This window comes from Lolium rigidum, chromosome 2 (assembly GCF_022539505.1).
Source record: "Lolium rigidum isolate FL_2022 chromosome 2, APGP_CSIRO_Lrig_0.1, whole genome shotgun sequence".
NCBI classification, from domain to species: Eukaryota; Viridiplantae; Streptophyta; class Magnoliopsida; order Poales; family Poaceae; genus Lolium; species Lolium rigidum.
The window spans coordinates 112,283,098-112,299,974 of NC_061509.1; the positions used below are offsets into that span (position 1 = coordinate 112,283,098).

Sequence of the window (16,877 nt, forward strand, 5' to 3'; positions counted from 1 at the left end):
ATGCAGACTTTGATCTGGAATTTTAGATATCGTACCATCAATATGGTAATGCGTTTTCAGTTTGACGGAGCTATCCTGTTGTGCATTCATTTTCTTTTTTGTGTGTGTGTTTTTTGGGGCATAGGCTGAGAATTTTTTTAAGAAAGTTGCCCCCTGGTGCTTCTCTACTTGCCCCTTGTTTGTTAAATCTCGAATGTCCTGCAACAGTAGTGACTCCTGGCCTGGGTAGCTATCTCCTAGTTCAAACACATGTTCAAGATGCAATTTATTTGAGGTAAACGTTACTTCAGATATACACTACAGGTAACATGAACAATTTGGCAATTTAGAGACAACCAATTTGCGTCAAGCTCTAGTTACTTTGGGCCTGTTTGGTAACCTGCAGGGCTTTAGTCCTCTTTTTTGCATGGGTTTGAAAGCGATGGGCGGTTGGCTGGTTCCTTCTTCAAATTGCTGCATGAACCGATTTTTAAAGGACCCTCGGGCCAGGTCCCGGAGCAACGCCTAAAATGAGCATTTCTAGCGGGTCTGTCCCGTTATCTTCACTTCTCGCTCGATGGATACAAACATCTTCATCTGGACTCGGTTATGCTCATACTCCTTTACACTACTTCACACACCCTGTTTTCAAATCAATATAACCATACTCCAAATAAAAATAATTTGTACATAAAAAAGCGGGTCTGTCCCGTTATCTTCACTTCTCGCTCGATGGATGCAAACCTCTTCACCTGGACTCGGTTATGCTCATACTCCCTTACACTACTCCACACACTCTGTTTTCAAATCAATACAACCATACTCCAAGTAAAAATAAGTTGTACATAAAAAACATGTGTGTCGATGATATGAATTAATTTTGACAATCGGTTTCGAGTTTCGTCAGTCGTAAATCGTTAATTTCGTGTATAAAGTTTTGAGCTAATTTTGTCAAATTCGTCGCACACGCTAACCGTTTGAAATTTCCTTTGAGGAGTAGGTTCACCTCAACATTCCGCATGACTTTCGTGTTGAAAGGTTTTTGCTTTCGTGAATATAGACGGATAGATAAATGACTCACTAGTATATTGTAATTCGTACGTATGTGTGAGTATATTTTGGAGTACTTTTGCTCAACTTCTCACCTGCCATCTTCAAGAACGACGACGTAGTGATGATAGGTGACAAGTGAGAGGTGATAATCCATGGTGATGGCGGCATGGTAATGTTCGTCTTCGTGGTCGGCGACGTGGTGATGCTTGTGACCAGTGCTTTCATGGTGGTATTCGCCTTTGTGGTCGGCGGTGTCATGGTGGTATTCGTCTTTGTGGTCGGCGACGTGGTGATGTTTGTGACCGGCGGTGTCATGGTGGTGTTCAGCTTCGTGGTAGGCGACATGGTGATGCTTGTGACGGGCATGAACGGTGGTGTCATGGTGGTGTTCGTCTTCGTGGTCAGCAACGTGGTGATGCTTGTGACCGGCGTGAACGGCGGCGCCATGGTGGTGGCTAGCTTCGTGGTCGACGAGGTGTCGATGCTTATGATGGGTGAGGTAAGGTCACCATGTTGCCATATAGGTGAGGCTAGAAAAAACATGCGAGCAACCAAACAATGGGACTGTCTTCTCTCGCTGGTGCAGAAAATGGCTTCACGGACTACCAAACAACGTGACTTTTCTGGCCCATGACCCGTATGCAACGCGCACTACATTTCTTCTGCAATGATGCAAAAATTCAACCCAGCCTACCAAACAGACCCTTGAGGTATGTTATCTAGCGGCTCAGATTTTTTATAAAGAGATGACAAGAAAAATTGGCAAGAAAAGGTGGTGGGAAAGAGGTTGGCGGAAAAGGGGTGGTGGGACAAGGACTGATGGAAAATCTTAGGAGGGTGATATTAGCGGGGAAATGACTAGTGAAATGGGAACAAAAAAACACCCAACATTCTGCAGTCAAGCTGACCTTTCCCGATTAGGCTGGCCATAGTGGGTAGTATCATATAGTAGTATCATGCATATGATACTTTTATATGATACTAGATCCATAATGCATAGTATCACAGACTAGTATCATAGTTTTGCTATATTAATTGATTTGTAGAATCCCAATACAAATTTGTGTACATGATTTATTTGATACTAACTTTTCTCGTGATGTGCGCTATGATACAGTATCTACCTATGATACTCTGATCTTCTCTCTCATCCATAATTACCTGCCACATCAGCATTTTTGGTGAGGCTATGATGCATGATACTAGCTATGATACTAGCACTATGGCTAGCCTTAGAGCCTAGCCAGCTGGCGCAGAGGCTGGCCCCCGGGATTTCGACCACTCGGGAAAGGCTAGCCTGATAAGGTGCAGTCGGGAAATCTTACCGGACCGATTTTATTTGTGACAAATGTATTATTCATGAAATGAAAGAGAAGAAAATGTATTATTAAAAAAAATCGCAAGTCAAGGCAGCGCGTGCATGGGCTAATGAGCCGTGCGGAGAAAGGTACTTGGCAGGGCGCGCGGACGAGCAAGCGAAGGAACCGACCGCATGCCATCGATTGTCGCCCAAAAGTAAGCATTTTCTTTTTTATCTTCTCTTTCTTAATAGATAGTTCCATTTTACTGATCTCACACACCAGTCTACTCGCCCAGACGGACACGTCTGAAGCCACCGCTCGCCAGAACGACGCGCTTGGACGAGATGGGCCGACACCGGCCCATAAACCGGCTGATGCAGTTCCTCTTCCTCGGCACGACTCCGTCTCTCCCCCATCGATCTCTCCCCCACCACGGCTCTGCCTCGGTTCTTCGTCCATCGGCGCCGCTCGCACGACTACGCCTCGGTTCGTCTTCTTCAATCGCCACCGCCCTCTGCTCTCATGCCAATCTCCTCGCATTAAACACAATAAATCTGTCTTGAAGGCAGTAGAAACTGCTCGGAAAGTTTCGTCCGCCGCCGCCGTCTTAAAGGCACACGATGGTGCTATCCGCCCCCACAACGAAACGGGGGGAATTTTACTTTTTGCCATGCTTTACTTAGGGACTTTACAATTTGCCCTCATTTAGTTTGATCTTTCTTTTTTGCCACTCTCTACTTTGCCAATATATGATTTGCCCTCTCACAGACCGGGCCCAAGGCTAAAGACCAAAATGCCCCGTGTACATGTTGTGTCCTGGACTCCTGGCTCCTGGGTGGATCAAATCGAGCTCGCATCGCACAGAAAAATTTGGCGGCGGCGGCAATCCTCACGGCGGCCAGTGGTAGAGACGAACACCGCCTCTTCTGCGCCAAGACGTCCCTGGACACCTCCTCGACTTCGCCGCCGCGCGCGACCTCTCCCTCCCCTGCGGCGCCGTCGTGCAGGACGTGCCGGCGGGCATCGTCGGCGACGAGGGCGAGCACTCCCCTTCTCACAGATGGCGGAGCAGGCGATCCAGTCGCAGCTATCCTACTGCCGGGACGAAGATCCCCTTGGGCCCCTTCGACACCTTGACTACCGCAGCTGCTGGCGTCGGTATGCCGCCGCCACGTTCGATGCCCGCCTCTCGAGCCGCTCCCCTTCTCGCAGATGCACGAGCAGGAGAGGAGCAAGGCATGCGAGGAAGGACGGGGATGGGGGCGCCGGCGACGCGCCGGGCCGCCGGGGTGCCGTCTCCTGCAACCTTGAGCTGCGGCCATGGCCGCTAAAAGATAAAGGACAAAGAGGGGCAAATACGATTTCAGTTGGTATGCGCAGGGACAATGTTGTCTTCAAGTTTTCCCTAAACCTTCTAAAGTAAAGAAAATTATTCAAAAGGGCAAATCATACATTGGCAAAGTAGACAGTGGCAAAAAAGAAAGGTCAAACTAAATGAGGGCAAATTGTAAAGTCCCTAAGTAAAGCATGGCAAAAAATAAAATTCCCCACGAAACGGCCAGACTACGCCGCTGCAGCCAACCGATGGCTGATGTCTCCCCCAGTTTTAAAAAGCTCCCCGTCTCGCCATGGACTACCGACACCGCAACACGCCCACCTGCTCGCGTCCAACTTTTTGCAGTCGTTTCAACCCTGGTAGCTGTCCGCTCCAGCTTCTCCTTCTTCCTTTCTTTTTATCTACTCGCTCATGTTTGCCAATTTCTTATATTGCTCACCCGCTTGAATGCTGTTCGACAGTTTGCCTCCCCCAATTTCACTGGTCTTTCATTGGATTGTGCCTCCTACGTAGATTGGATTTCTTTTAGATTCTAAGTGCTGGATGCTCAGGCAAGAGGATCATCACGTGTACGACCAGACTGGACAACAGTACCTCCTTTCACATTTCCTAGCGTTGAGCTTAATTTCCGAATTCCCCTTATTTCCATGGACGATGTGAAGACCTATGGACGATTTGTCGAGGATGTGTTGCGTTGTCTTATAAGCAGCCTCCGCACCCTACAGGTCCTTCCCTTGCAGCATCTCCTCTGCCTACAACTTCCAAAGAATAATTCTCCAAGTCTCTCTGTTTAGTTTGTATAATACTGATGTGTTCTTTTGTTATGTGCATTCCTTCTATAAATGTTCAAAGACTACCCTCTCAACCAGGGGTCTGAAAGGGGCAAAACGATCTCGTTCGTCCGTTTCACCGCACAGTAAAGTTCTGAAACCCGCTTTTCATCTCAGCCGTCGGATGTGGTCATTCTTTTCTCACCTGTTGGTATTCTGAGAGAGTCCATGACGTGTGGGACCAACTGCTTGCGGGACCGACAGGTGTGAGACAGCCCGGGCGCTCTCGTTCGCGTGAACTTCCAAGCGCGCGATGGGAAGGGGTGAAAACCTAAATCGGCTCGCATGCCTCCTCTGCTCCTCGTCCAATCCCCAACTCCTCCTCACCTCCCCAATCGCCGCCACCCCTCCTCCTCTCCTCCCCAATCACCGCCACCCCTCCTCCTTCCCAACCACGTCGCGCGCCGCGGTGGCGGGCCAGAGGAGGCGCGGCGGCGGCGCACCGCCTTGCGCCGCCTCTCCCCGGCCACGGTGGTATGCTCGAGGAGGCGATGCACACGAGCGCACGGGCGCAGGCAGCGGCGACCCGCCACCATCTCCGCGCCGGCGGGGCTTGGGATCTCCGGTAAACGGCGCCTTCCCCGCCTCGTCCTCCCCTGCCTCAACACCCGACGAGGACGCCGCCGCGCTGGTCTTGGGGTTTCTCCCCGGCGTGGTCTGCATCTTCCCCGCCAAGATCCTTGGTGGAGTTCTCTCCCCACTAGTAGCACGCGAGACCCTACAGAAGGGGCGGGTGGAGGCAGCACGGCACCGGGCTCGAAGCTCGTGAAGAGGAGAGGGACGGAGGTGGGTGGAGGCCACGATGCACAGCAGCAACACAGAGGAGGCTAGCAGCAGCGCCACTGCGAGCTCCTTCTCTCGCCGCAGCTCTGGTGGGTCTACCATTTGTGTTCATGACCTGCATGGCTGCTGCAGGTACTCATCCTCACTCTTTCCCTTGCAGGTTTCCCCACCTCCATCTACAAATTGCACATATTTCTCAAATCAATGTAGCAAGAGAGTTAGTTACTCTGCTGTGACAGTACCTTAACCATAGCAAACTGTTTTACCTCCCAACTAGGCCTCTCTTCGCTCGCCAACAACAAGGCACCAGTAATTTTTGAGTCGCTAATTAGAATGTCGATGTAATCGCCGGCTAATCTTCAACCAATTTTCCAAAATTGGGGATACTTGCGATCGTACAACGACTTATGGCAATTACACAATGGCTTTCGTAGACTCATTGCTGAGTTGCATGGTCGGTCACTCGATTTTTCTCAGCGACTTCAGCTTGAAGGTTGCAGCCTTCCTCCTCCTCTCAATGGTTGCTTTTTTCAGTGGGACAGTTTATGGCCCTCAAGAGGGTTTTAAAGAAACCTCCTTGCGGTTTATCATTTAATGTTTTACCTTGTTTTATCATCCATGGAAATAATCTTACTATTTGAGGTATGACATCCAGGTCACAGAGTAAATTGCAAGGTGCATTCTGCAACATGAAGGGTATTTAGGTGGTCTTGGTGCATTGATGAGTTACGGGTGATCACATAGATGAAAATTTGACCCTTGACAATTTCACATGAAGGTGAGCTTATGCAACAGTATCAAGAGTTGCATCTAAATATGTCTTGCAAACACTATTGGGTATGGAGACCTCACATGATACTCTTGTTGTTAATTGTGTAGCTGAATATCCATAATTTTAAAATTCTCAAATATGTTGTATATTCGTCAAAACGAGTTCAGATTCGTGATGCTCTAAATCCTTTGTCGGATAATGTTGCTCCATGTATTCTGGATGATCTCTTACTTAAATTTATACTACGGCTAATAATTTATAAGTGCATTTATAGCAATATCACTAACAATATTCTACTTAACATGCACATTATATTGTCAAGCAATTTGAATCTTCTTTCTGACCGGTTCTTTCTCCCTTTAACCTGCAACTTTGTAGCATGGGACGTAACATATTTGATGATGCTTGGAACTTTGAGATCAGTTCAGATGTTACTGGGATAGATGAATAGCCCCAAACTTTGAGAGGATGCTATGGATCTTCTCCCAATCCTAGGTGAGCACCCAGATTCTGAGTACCGGCTCTTCAGCGCTGTTTTACTATTTTTTAAAAATAGGAGCAATGTGATTTCGCTCTCTAGAGACTCAAATTGAATAAAAGATCCTTTTGGTACTGTCTATTACTGTTCGTGGATAACAGATGCAACAAACAAAAATAAGGATAGCCTAGCCTTTTTAATGTACTTCCACGACGTACATCCTATTTTGAGTTTGACCAGTCCTCAGTGCTCACTTTTATATGATTGCTTTTCTCTTTTTGTATACTGTAACTGTTGAGAGATTGATGTTGATATTATATTATGAAGTAGATACAATGCAGCTCTTTCTCATGCTGCTAGAATTGTACAACTGTACTTACATTTATTTTCCCCAATATAATGTAGCCATATATTCTTCACCTGTGCTGGTTAGGTTTTCATCGAAATTAAGATTATAGGCTTTATAGCAAACAAAAGGAGCTACCACTGCATTTACTAAACTGATATGCTATTCGTGGAGCCTCTAGAATGTTTTGCTTTGGATTTTTTTGCCAGATCTAGGCTTGAAGAGTTTCGCTTCAGGACTTTGGGTTGAGTTTTGTGTGCTATTTGGGAGGGAGAACATTTTGTTCATTTGGCCCTGGCTGCCAATGTCAACTTCTCTGATTTTGTGCCAATTTCTCTTGTGTTCAGTGTTTCGTTGAATATCAAAATAGTGTTCCTACATGTAGGAATAAATGCACAGCTCACGCTCCGGTTATTTTGCACACAATAGCGAATCTTTGTTTCTTGCCTCTTTGTTTGCCTTGCATTGATGAAGATCATCAAGTTTCTAATTCGTATTTTATCTCCTGAAAAAATACTGACTTTTTTCTTGCATCAAATCAGGGCCAAATAAAAGAAGTTTTCTGTTCATGGTAGAAGCACCGTTTTATTAGGGAAATGATTTCTATCATACAATAAATTCTTGAGGTACAGGTATGTGATTTGTAAGAGTGAGTTTTGCATTATTTTTTTCCAAGAAATTGAGTGGGTGCATTCTATGCAGAGATTGCTGTGAGTTTTCATCGTTGGTGCCTATGCCACATGTAGAATTAAACTAGAGGCTTGCTGATCGCTGCATTTTTTTCTAGACTGCACTTTAATATTAGTATTTGATGTGGTTTATGATCTCTATTAAATGAACTAATAAATGTGTTATGAGAAAAGAGATGAACATTATCATGTATTCTCTATCCGCTTACTATATTGAAAGCTACTGAAGCATATCCCTTATATCCAGATTTGATGTTAATGCGAAACATTTTGTGTATGTAGGTGGCTTTGAGTGGACATAATCTGTGATGATGTATTTAGCCATGGCGTTTATGTCACATGTATGGTACAGTCGTATTCAGCCAAGGTATTTTACCTATCCCTTTCTCTATTACTCTACAGTATGTATAATTGTGGTGGTTGTCGAGCATGAATCTGTGCGGGTAGAGATTGTTAGAAATAACCACTTTTGAGCAGAATGTTGCATCCTTCATCACAGTCTTACGCGAGGTCTTGATATGATATTTTCCTTCGTTTTACTCGTCAAGAGATGTGCACGGATGAACCTTCATCACACCTGTCCGCTTGACCAGGAAAGGAATTGGACAGGTAAATCTTGAGCCTTCCCATTTTATTTTGTGTATTATAATTTAATCTGCATTTGGTTCAGTCGCTTCATTGAGTAGTATATTGGAGTTTAACCTCATCATTACTCCGCCCTTTCCTAAAAACCATTGCCAAGTTGATCAGATATGTGAGAAGCTACTGACTCACATGTACAATTTTCTCCAGGTTTGCTGCAATCTCGGTGTCCCTACTGGCTGCCGAAGGTTTAGAGTACAAGACGGTTGTCAGCCAATCAGCAGGCCTCTCCACCCTCTAGGTGATTTACTAATTCATAGGCTCATTTTAAGCGATTTATATTTGTAATTACCATTTATGTAATTTATTTGGATTTTCCCCTCTGAGATACTATTGTCTTGTTCATATGCAATTATTGTATTGAAATATTTTGCCATGGAATATTTTCTCATTATTACTTGTTTACTTACTCTAGCTTTGCAGGTTTTTTTCACTAATATCAAGATAAAGAAGTTGTCTGGCATGGTCGCTTTAATACGAAAGATCGTGTTAATTTGGTCGATGCACAATTGCAGAAGATAAAGAATTTATCTGGCATGTTAGCTTCAATAATAAGGAATTTGACAGGTAAATCTTGAGTGTGTGCCAATTTCTTTTTTGTATTTTGCATTTGGTTCAATTGCTACATCCAGTAATGGAGTGTAATTTGATCAATGATGTAGTCGTCTGATTTTTTTTTTGACACAGAAGCTATATTGCTGAAGATGCCTACGGTTCAGCAGCTTATGATGATTTACTTCAGCAGCTTTTGATGTCTATGGTAATGTCTGCCAGGAAATTTGTGTTTTCCCTGTTACTTTTTTGCTTCTATTTATTATCTTTGCCTATCTGTTTGTATTATTGTATTGGTGATTTTTTCCTTCGTCTAGACATAGTATGGATGTATCCATGTAAATTCTAAGCCATCTTATTTATTGTTTGTGTTGTAAAAGGTGCGCTTTTGATCGATTAATTGTATATTGATATGTTACGTTTCTCACTGAAGTTTGGTCTTTCCTTTCTCACTGAAGTTTGAGATTTTCCTTTACCATGGAAAAATTGTGCATTTGATCCATAAAAGAACCTTCACTTTCAAAAATTGTGCATTTGATCCAAAAAGTGAAGATTATATACCTTCCAGTTTCCTCTTCTATTCCTTTTTGTTCGATTTGCTAATAAACTACCTTTTGTGTTCCTGATTATTTTGCAGGTTTACTGGATTTGGTTCAGATGGAAGAGCTCCAGGCTTAGGAAGGTATATATTATTGGTCACTTGAAAATATTTGGATAGCAATTTCTTCAACTATGTAACTTTGCCAAGAAAATGTGGCTTCAGTGAACCAATTGCTATCCCCAAAACTATCCCGAGGGGCGTTTCCATCTGGTCATCCAATCCCCAAAACCATCCTGAGGGGCGTTTTAGATTATACATTTTTTACAGGTTTAAAATATTTGGTTGTGCAACGAATCCCCAAAACCATCCTGAGGGGCGTTTCAATCTGGTCGTCCAATCCCCAAAACACACCCAGGTCGTCCCCGCCTTTGAGGCTTTGACCATGCAGCCCATATTTTTCGTTTCTAATATTAGTACTCGCTTCAATAAACACGGCTTAAATTCTTAAGATAAATGAAGCAAGTTAAATTGTAACAACATATACATCTTAGTACTGTAGTTTTGGGAATAAATTTGCAAGCACGTGCCTGCTGAGGAAGAAATAGAGGAGGGATGGCACGTGCAAGCATATGTTCAGCCCATGGATTTTGCGGCAATGTAACTATTTCGTGAGCTGGTGTAAACACATGGATACAATAGAGACGATTTACCTTTTTATGATTTACACCCGGTGATTTCTTACATCCTATAGCAAGTGTACATGATATTCAGTTTAGGTTTCGCTTTTTTTCCATGGTTTAGGTTCCGATTTACCTCAGGACAAGCAGGAGATGATGCGAGTGAAGGCACTCCCATGTTTCATATGGTATGTTCAGAACTTAATTTTCATGGTTTATGGAACACTAGTTGAATGCCCGTGCGTTGCAACGGAATAATAAAAAGAAACATAGAACTATTGGTTAAAAATCATTGTAATAACAAAGGTGTGGTTTCTTATGGCTCACAGATTTGTTGAAAAACTTAAAATAACCAAACAGATCATATCTGTCCTGTTTTTCTCCGCCATGGACGTAATCATAATGCATGAGAATTATGTGTATAAACGTTAGTTGTACCAAAAATAGTTGGCACTAATATAGCACCAATGTTTTAAAAGAGGTTTCCCTCCAGCAAAACTTAGACGAACTACTTCAACAACATTGATGGCCATCAACTTAAATTATTTAGCTATAGTGATTTCCTATTTGGATTTTGCATCTTTCAGGTTCTAAGGAGCAATCCTAGGAAAAAAAATGTCTGGACTTTATTAACGCCCAACACAATACCAGTAAATAGATGCTGGTACCTCATATTCCTACAGGATAGCTCTATTTGCATCACAGGACAACCCCGTTTGAGCAAGTTCAGGGGCTGGACTACACTTACAAGCAACTACATCACACATATAGCAAAGGCTGGTACGAATAGAAAATTTAAGTTCATTTAGAATCACCACTATAGCAGAAGCATCAGCTTCTATTCTGTTCAATGACATCATCAGTAGAAAGTAGTTGTGAATTGGTCTCCAACACCACTCGCATGGCACCCAACTGATCTTCCAGACGCATAACATGCACGACTGCAGACGATTCAAGCATGGAAAGCATTGTTAATATGCTCACTTCGTCCAACACTTGCCGCGATCCCCTGTCCCTGTAATCTCTAACAATGACACCCCAGCTAGCATGGTTTTGTCCAGGTTTGAAGGCACCATCAGTACAAGAAAGGTTCAGAGCAGTTCGAAATTAGAAGCAGAACCTTAACCCTACAACAATTAAATAAAGGAGAAATAGGTAGCTTAGAAAATTGAAAGAGTTGAAGTGAATTAGACAGGACAAATTCCCTTATCTACAACCGCACTGCATCAGTTATCTACAACCGCATAACAATAAGAAATTTAATATCAAATAAAGCATTCAAATGTCACCGTTCTTTTTAATTGTTAACCTCAATTAAAAGATCCTCTAATTTGATTCTGCAACTTCATAAATCATCTTTTCTTTCCAAACATAAGATAAAGCTCAATATTTTCAGTACAAATAGTACGCTACAAATTTTCTCCAAAATCTCCCATTAAAAGAAAATATTGCAAGAGCTTCCTGATTAACTTTATTCCCTAATCCTGACTATCAAGTAATTATGAAAGGAACCGAAAGCTCTACCAGATTTTCTCCCATAATCCAAACCTCTGACCTTGATGTCCTCATCAAGGAGCGGACTGGAGCAACCGCTGCTTGAGCTCGGCTAGCAACGTGCCAAAGGTGTTGACGGCCTCGCGCGCCGGCAACATTGCCCACGCAGGAGGCCTCGTCGTTGAAGTAGATGGTTTATATTTCTTTTCTTGACCCTCTGCATTCTCTACAGCTGTTGCACAGGAGATGATTAAATCACATGCCTATCACACCTCCTGCAAAGCAAACGGCAACTTCTCAAGCTAATTCAGATAAGTAATGTTGCTGTAAGAAGGCAAACAAGTGCAAGAAGACATGTACGATCAAGCAATCGTGGATCCAAAACCTATATGCATATCGGTTAATACTACTCCTATATGCATGTATATAATCAATTACAACCAAAGATTCAGACAAATTGGAGGTCTCATGAACCGCCCCCAAATAAGAAATTGAAGGTCATCGAATGCGAGCAGGACCGCCTGGAGTTCTCCGGAAGAGCTCCTATCATGGTCGTATGTCCTGCACCTGCATCTTGTATAGCCAAATAATCAGAGAGATAGATAGGAGGGAAGAGAGCAGAGGGAATGAGGCACAGCGAATCGGCTACCGACCGCCGGCGATCTCGGATAACGGCAACATCGGGTGTTCAGACCCGTGCGTCCTCACTCCTCATGTCGTTTGTCCTCATCCCTCCTGGCCATCTGGTCAAGATGTTGCTTGCCGTCGGGTAGAGATGCCCTGTCGCTGCTCGGCCATGGAGGGTTGTCTATGGCGCGACCTAGGATGGGGAAGGCAGCGTGTTGAGGTATGGGGAAGCGATGGGAACGAGAGCAGGGATGCAGATCCGTGGGGATTGTGGCTGCGAACGTGCACATGTGGTTTGTGGGAGTTGTGGGCGAGGTTGATCACGCACTCATGTGCGTGGGCGAGTGGCCGGAGGAGCAATTTGATGGGCCTGGCCCATTCGGGATATTTGCAGGAAAGAAACGCGGGGTGGGGGCCAAATGACGTACCATGGGACACCACCTCTAGAGCTTTAATATAGTAGAGATTGTTCCTCCATCAAAATGTGGTTGATTCTAACTATATATTAACCTAAACTTGTTTTAATGGGACTCCATCCAATTAAACAGAAGATTGTTTAATAACTACATAGTTTGCATGATTCGTGAGGTAACCCTTAGTGGAAGTTAAATGTGTGCATATGATGTCTTTATACATCGAAAGCTACAGGGTCCACCTTCAGTCATTTTCTCTTCCCTGAATTTCAGTTTCTGGACATCTTCAAAAAGTAAGCATATAATACAGAGGTTCTTGACTCTTGTCTTACATAGTTTTACTCAAGCCGTCAAGCGTGAACATAACTTATTAATGTGAATATGTGCGGTTTTAAATATACAATATATATAGTACAGATGCTCCTCTTTCCATTTTTATCCTTCATGTGAAATATCGTGATTTTTTGTTCGTCAGGAACTACAGATTCATACTCGTGCTTTGTGGTTTTGTTCTTTTTTTTTCTTAGGATGTCATTTCCTTTGCTAATTCTGGGTGTAGTAGTACAGGTTTACTCACTTATCCCCATCTCACCTCTCTTTATGTCTATTGATAAATTAATCTTGGTCTGCAATATGTATTGCCTTCTCAGACTAAGATTCATTTTCTACTTTGAGTGAATTTGTCATTCTATTTTTTGCATTTTGTTTATGTCAGCATTGGAAACTGCTAGCCTATTTTGTCGCTATCTATATTTTATATTTTAGTTTATCTCTCCATTTAAAAATGGTAGCATAAACTTTCTCTGGTGACTTTGTTAGATATCTATTCTAGCTAGGCATAATTATTGTTATTTTATATGACCATTTGCAGGAGGAATTTTTTGATCATAGAAAGTCGTTCTTCTGAAAACTGGCTTGAACTTTTACGTGGAGGCATGCATATATATAAATTCTGGAAGATTATTTTCAGATTATCACCTTCGATCTCCCGCACTTGAAGCTTTTGCTTGTATGGTAAGACAATCCATCACTTAATTGCAGACATTCTCAATCCCAATACAGTACCATTATTTAGTGCATACATTCATGGATAAACTTGGATTCTCAACTTCTCATTGACTGAATTATTTAGTTACAGTACCCCGCTCTTGGTTTGTCATGTAGTTGTGTACTATCCATATTTTTCCTTGTGGTGGAGTCTTTAACTCCTCTTGATGTTATGTTCCCCAGGGAAGGATGCTCTGTTAGCACGTGTTCATGAAGAACCAGTCAAGAAAGCCATTAAGGAGCTTGCTAATTTGATCCTCTATGTTATGTCAATTGTTCTTTCAGAATGTGAAAATTTTACTAAGAGAATGCTTTTCTTTTCTCAATACTCAGACTCTCGCGACTGATCTTAATAACTATTGTTTATTTGGAACATGGCGCTGGAGATTAGCAGTTGGGAATGATCATTGTGACTGTCATGCTTGATGTTAGGTGCACTACATGGTGTTGCTGCATTATACATGTATTATTTGTTAAGGCAGATAGGTTATAACAGTTGCTTGAAATATAGACGAAGTACATAATTGTTCTTTTATAATCTGGTTGATTTACTTAGTATATACTTGCAAAGTTAGCCTATTTGACTTCCTCTCCTCTCCCTGGGGTGCCCCAGCGATAAGCGTAATATGTAGGCTCTCAGGACTACCTACATTTGGTCTCTATTGGCCTTTCGGGTGATCTTCTTTTGTTTTCACTTCTCCCGTATGTTGCTTGCACTGGTGTATTTGATGCAATCCGAAGCTTACGTTGGAATATATCCTTGGGTGTTATGTATTCTTATGAAGATAGGAAGAATGCCTGTGCGTTGCAACAGGAGAGCAAGCTCTTTTAATACAATAAAACATAAAATCATCTTTCTTCAACTTCGCTGCATCAAGCTAGCCTAAAGAGAAGGATCTTGGCCTTCAGCTAGCCGCATCGGTGGAGACGGCGACTGGGTTTAACTCTCATGTGCATCCTCCTCACCCCTTCCTTGGGCAGCGTGCCAGTATATCTCCCCACCACCGCCGCCCAACATCTCCCTTGCTGCCGCGGCCCCTGCTATCGGACGCCACGAGCTGCCGGAATCGCCGCTAATTTCTTGAGGCGCGGAGCTGCGCCGCAGGAGATCGGGAGGAGGAAGGGCAGTGACAGTGTGGTGGGCGGAGGAGTCGTCACCTGGTGGCTTGGTTGGCGCACACAGAGCTCGCTCGATGCCCAGGATAAGAAAATAAAAATTCCAGTAGAACGAGCCAAGTTTGCATGCAGACACGCATCACCGCTAGCCTAAAATATCATGAAACTTCAACATCTTTTAGTGCTTTGAGTCTAAATTTAAAAACCAACAACTGTGCTAACTAGCTTCTACGCTTACAACTCGGCGGAGAACATCACAAGCACGTGGAAATCTTGAGGACCGCATAAAGAATTAAAATCTGATCCATAAGTTGCTATCGGAATCTAGAGCGGTTTGAACCAGACGGAGAAAACACCAACATGTTGACGTGGAAGCTATTGACTGATGGAAGAAGAGGCTCTCTAATCAGCGTCTTGATGCTCTCCTTTATTTAGAAAATGCAGACATCATATTTGTTGTCGACATCTATGAAACTGAACTTAGAAAGTGCAAACTGGGCTTGCGTGTTGCTAGCTTAAATTGCTGGCAGCATCGTCTTGGGCAACAATGTTTCACTTCCTAGGAGAATCATTGGCTTACTGCTACGCTATGGTCCAATTATTTTGGATTTTCATATAGCACCCCTAGCTTTAATGCTTTATGTTTCTATAGTAGCCTTAATATTCTCTGGCTCTTCACATATAGGTAAACAAGGAAAGATGTTTCACCAGGTAACGACATTGCCTCTTTCTGCCACTGTTTCTATACTATCCATGGTATAAGACCATGTATGACATGCGCCATGCGCTGTGCAAAACAGACGGGAGGAGAGCCCTTTTACAAGCGAGGCTCGGTGGCCTCCTCTCCATCGAAGTATGTTGTTTACTTGAATTTTTCCCAGCTGCTAACGTATCATATAAGCGAGGCGATATGAAGTCAGTTATCATGGGGAGTAAAAAAACTTCTTGAAGGGAAATCAAGACTGAGAGCATGGACCGTTGAGGCAGCTTTAGATGTTACGAGCTTTGATACCAGCTGGATCTATGTTTCTAAGTGTTTTGATTTCCTTTTGGGCTTAGTGGCACCAGCTTATGCAACTGCGAGCTGTTTTCACCATCTTTATGAACTATACTATGTACTATTGTGTTATGACGATTTTATATTTCGATTGGACAACATTTTTATCCTCATAGTATTCGAGGCTGGAAACCATAAATAACAAAAACACACACAAATTTCTCTTTTAAGTCATTTTCCTATATGTTTACAGCGTTGAGATTCCAGCATTTTATCATGCGATCTTACTGATTAAACAAGATAATGTGTGTCTAACCTACTAATTCCTTGGCAACTAAACACATGATCACAAAGCATGTCATATTTTCATACCTTAGCAAACTACATTTACTAAAAAAAAGTAGATACAACTGTAGCTATGCAAACTAAACCTTCATTGATGAAAAAAAATGGTGCTACCTTCTCGATACAAATATGTTGACAACCAATAATGTGTAGTTCTACCTTTTCTTTTTTGCAGTTTTGGCTAAGATGGAACACCAAAACTTAGTGTATGTCAGGTCCACAAACATTGAAGATGGAGAATGAGTCCACAACCACTGAAGATGATGTCAGGTCCAAGGAGGATACATGGGTTACCACCAAAGACATGGGATCCCCAGATCTAGGTATTGTAGAATCTGATGGCATCACTGCCTGGTAAACCGTCGGTGGAACGTGAGGGGTACGAAGAGGTCAAGCTCGAGAAGGACCATCTGCGGAGGAGATGAAAGTCCCTAAGGCGAAGATGGCAGCTTTGAGTGATGCTTTGAAGGCAGTGGATATCGAGATGGAAGAGTTGAAGTCGAGTGTAATGCACAAGCTATGCATCATATAGTGAATGCACCATGGTGACTGTCAACAATATGTGCACGGCTTCAGTAACATATCTTTGTTTCTGTTCTGAGAACATCTTCGGGGACATTTTTGTTTTGGTTTGAGTAAGATCGTGGGGGAGGGGAAGAAAATAAGCCGGACTAATCCAAAACAAATAAATGGGTATGTAAGCCAACGGAGATGTTGGCGATGTTGGATGCTCCCGCATCCCCTTCGCCTCCTACTATAGCCGAGTCAATCGCTGCTAGATCTGTTGGTTCCTCGATGACATAGCCATGCTGGTTGAGTTGATGATGGCCGGGCTGATGACGGAGGCATCCACGACGGT

At 43.2% G+C, this 16,877-nt stretch overlaps 1 long non-coding RNA gene across 1 annotated transcript; it reads left to right on the top strand.

Annotated features, from left to right (window-relative positions):
* Positions 1–8,863: 8,863 nt before the first annotated feature.
* Positions 8,864–10,200, top strand: LOC124687117. Its single transcript, XR_006998094.1, has 3 exons — positions 8,864–8,969; positions 9,399–9,443; positions 10,104–10,200. It is a non-coding gene; the product is annotated as an uncharacterized LOC124687117 (long non-coding RNA).
* The last annotated feature ends 6,677 nt before the right edge of the window (positions 10,201–16,877 follow it).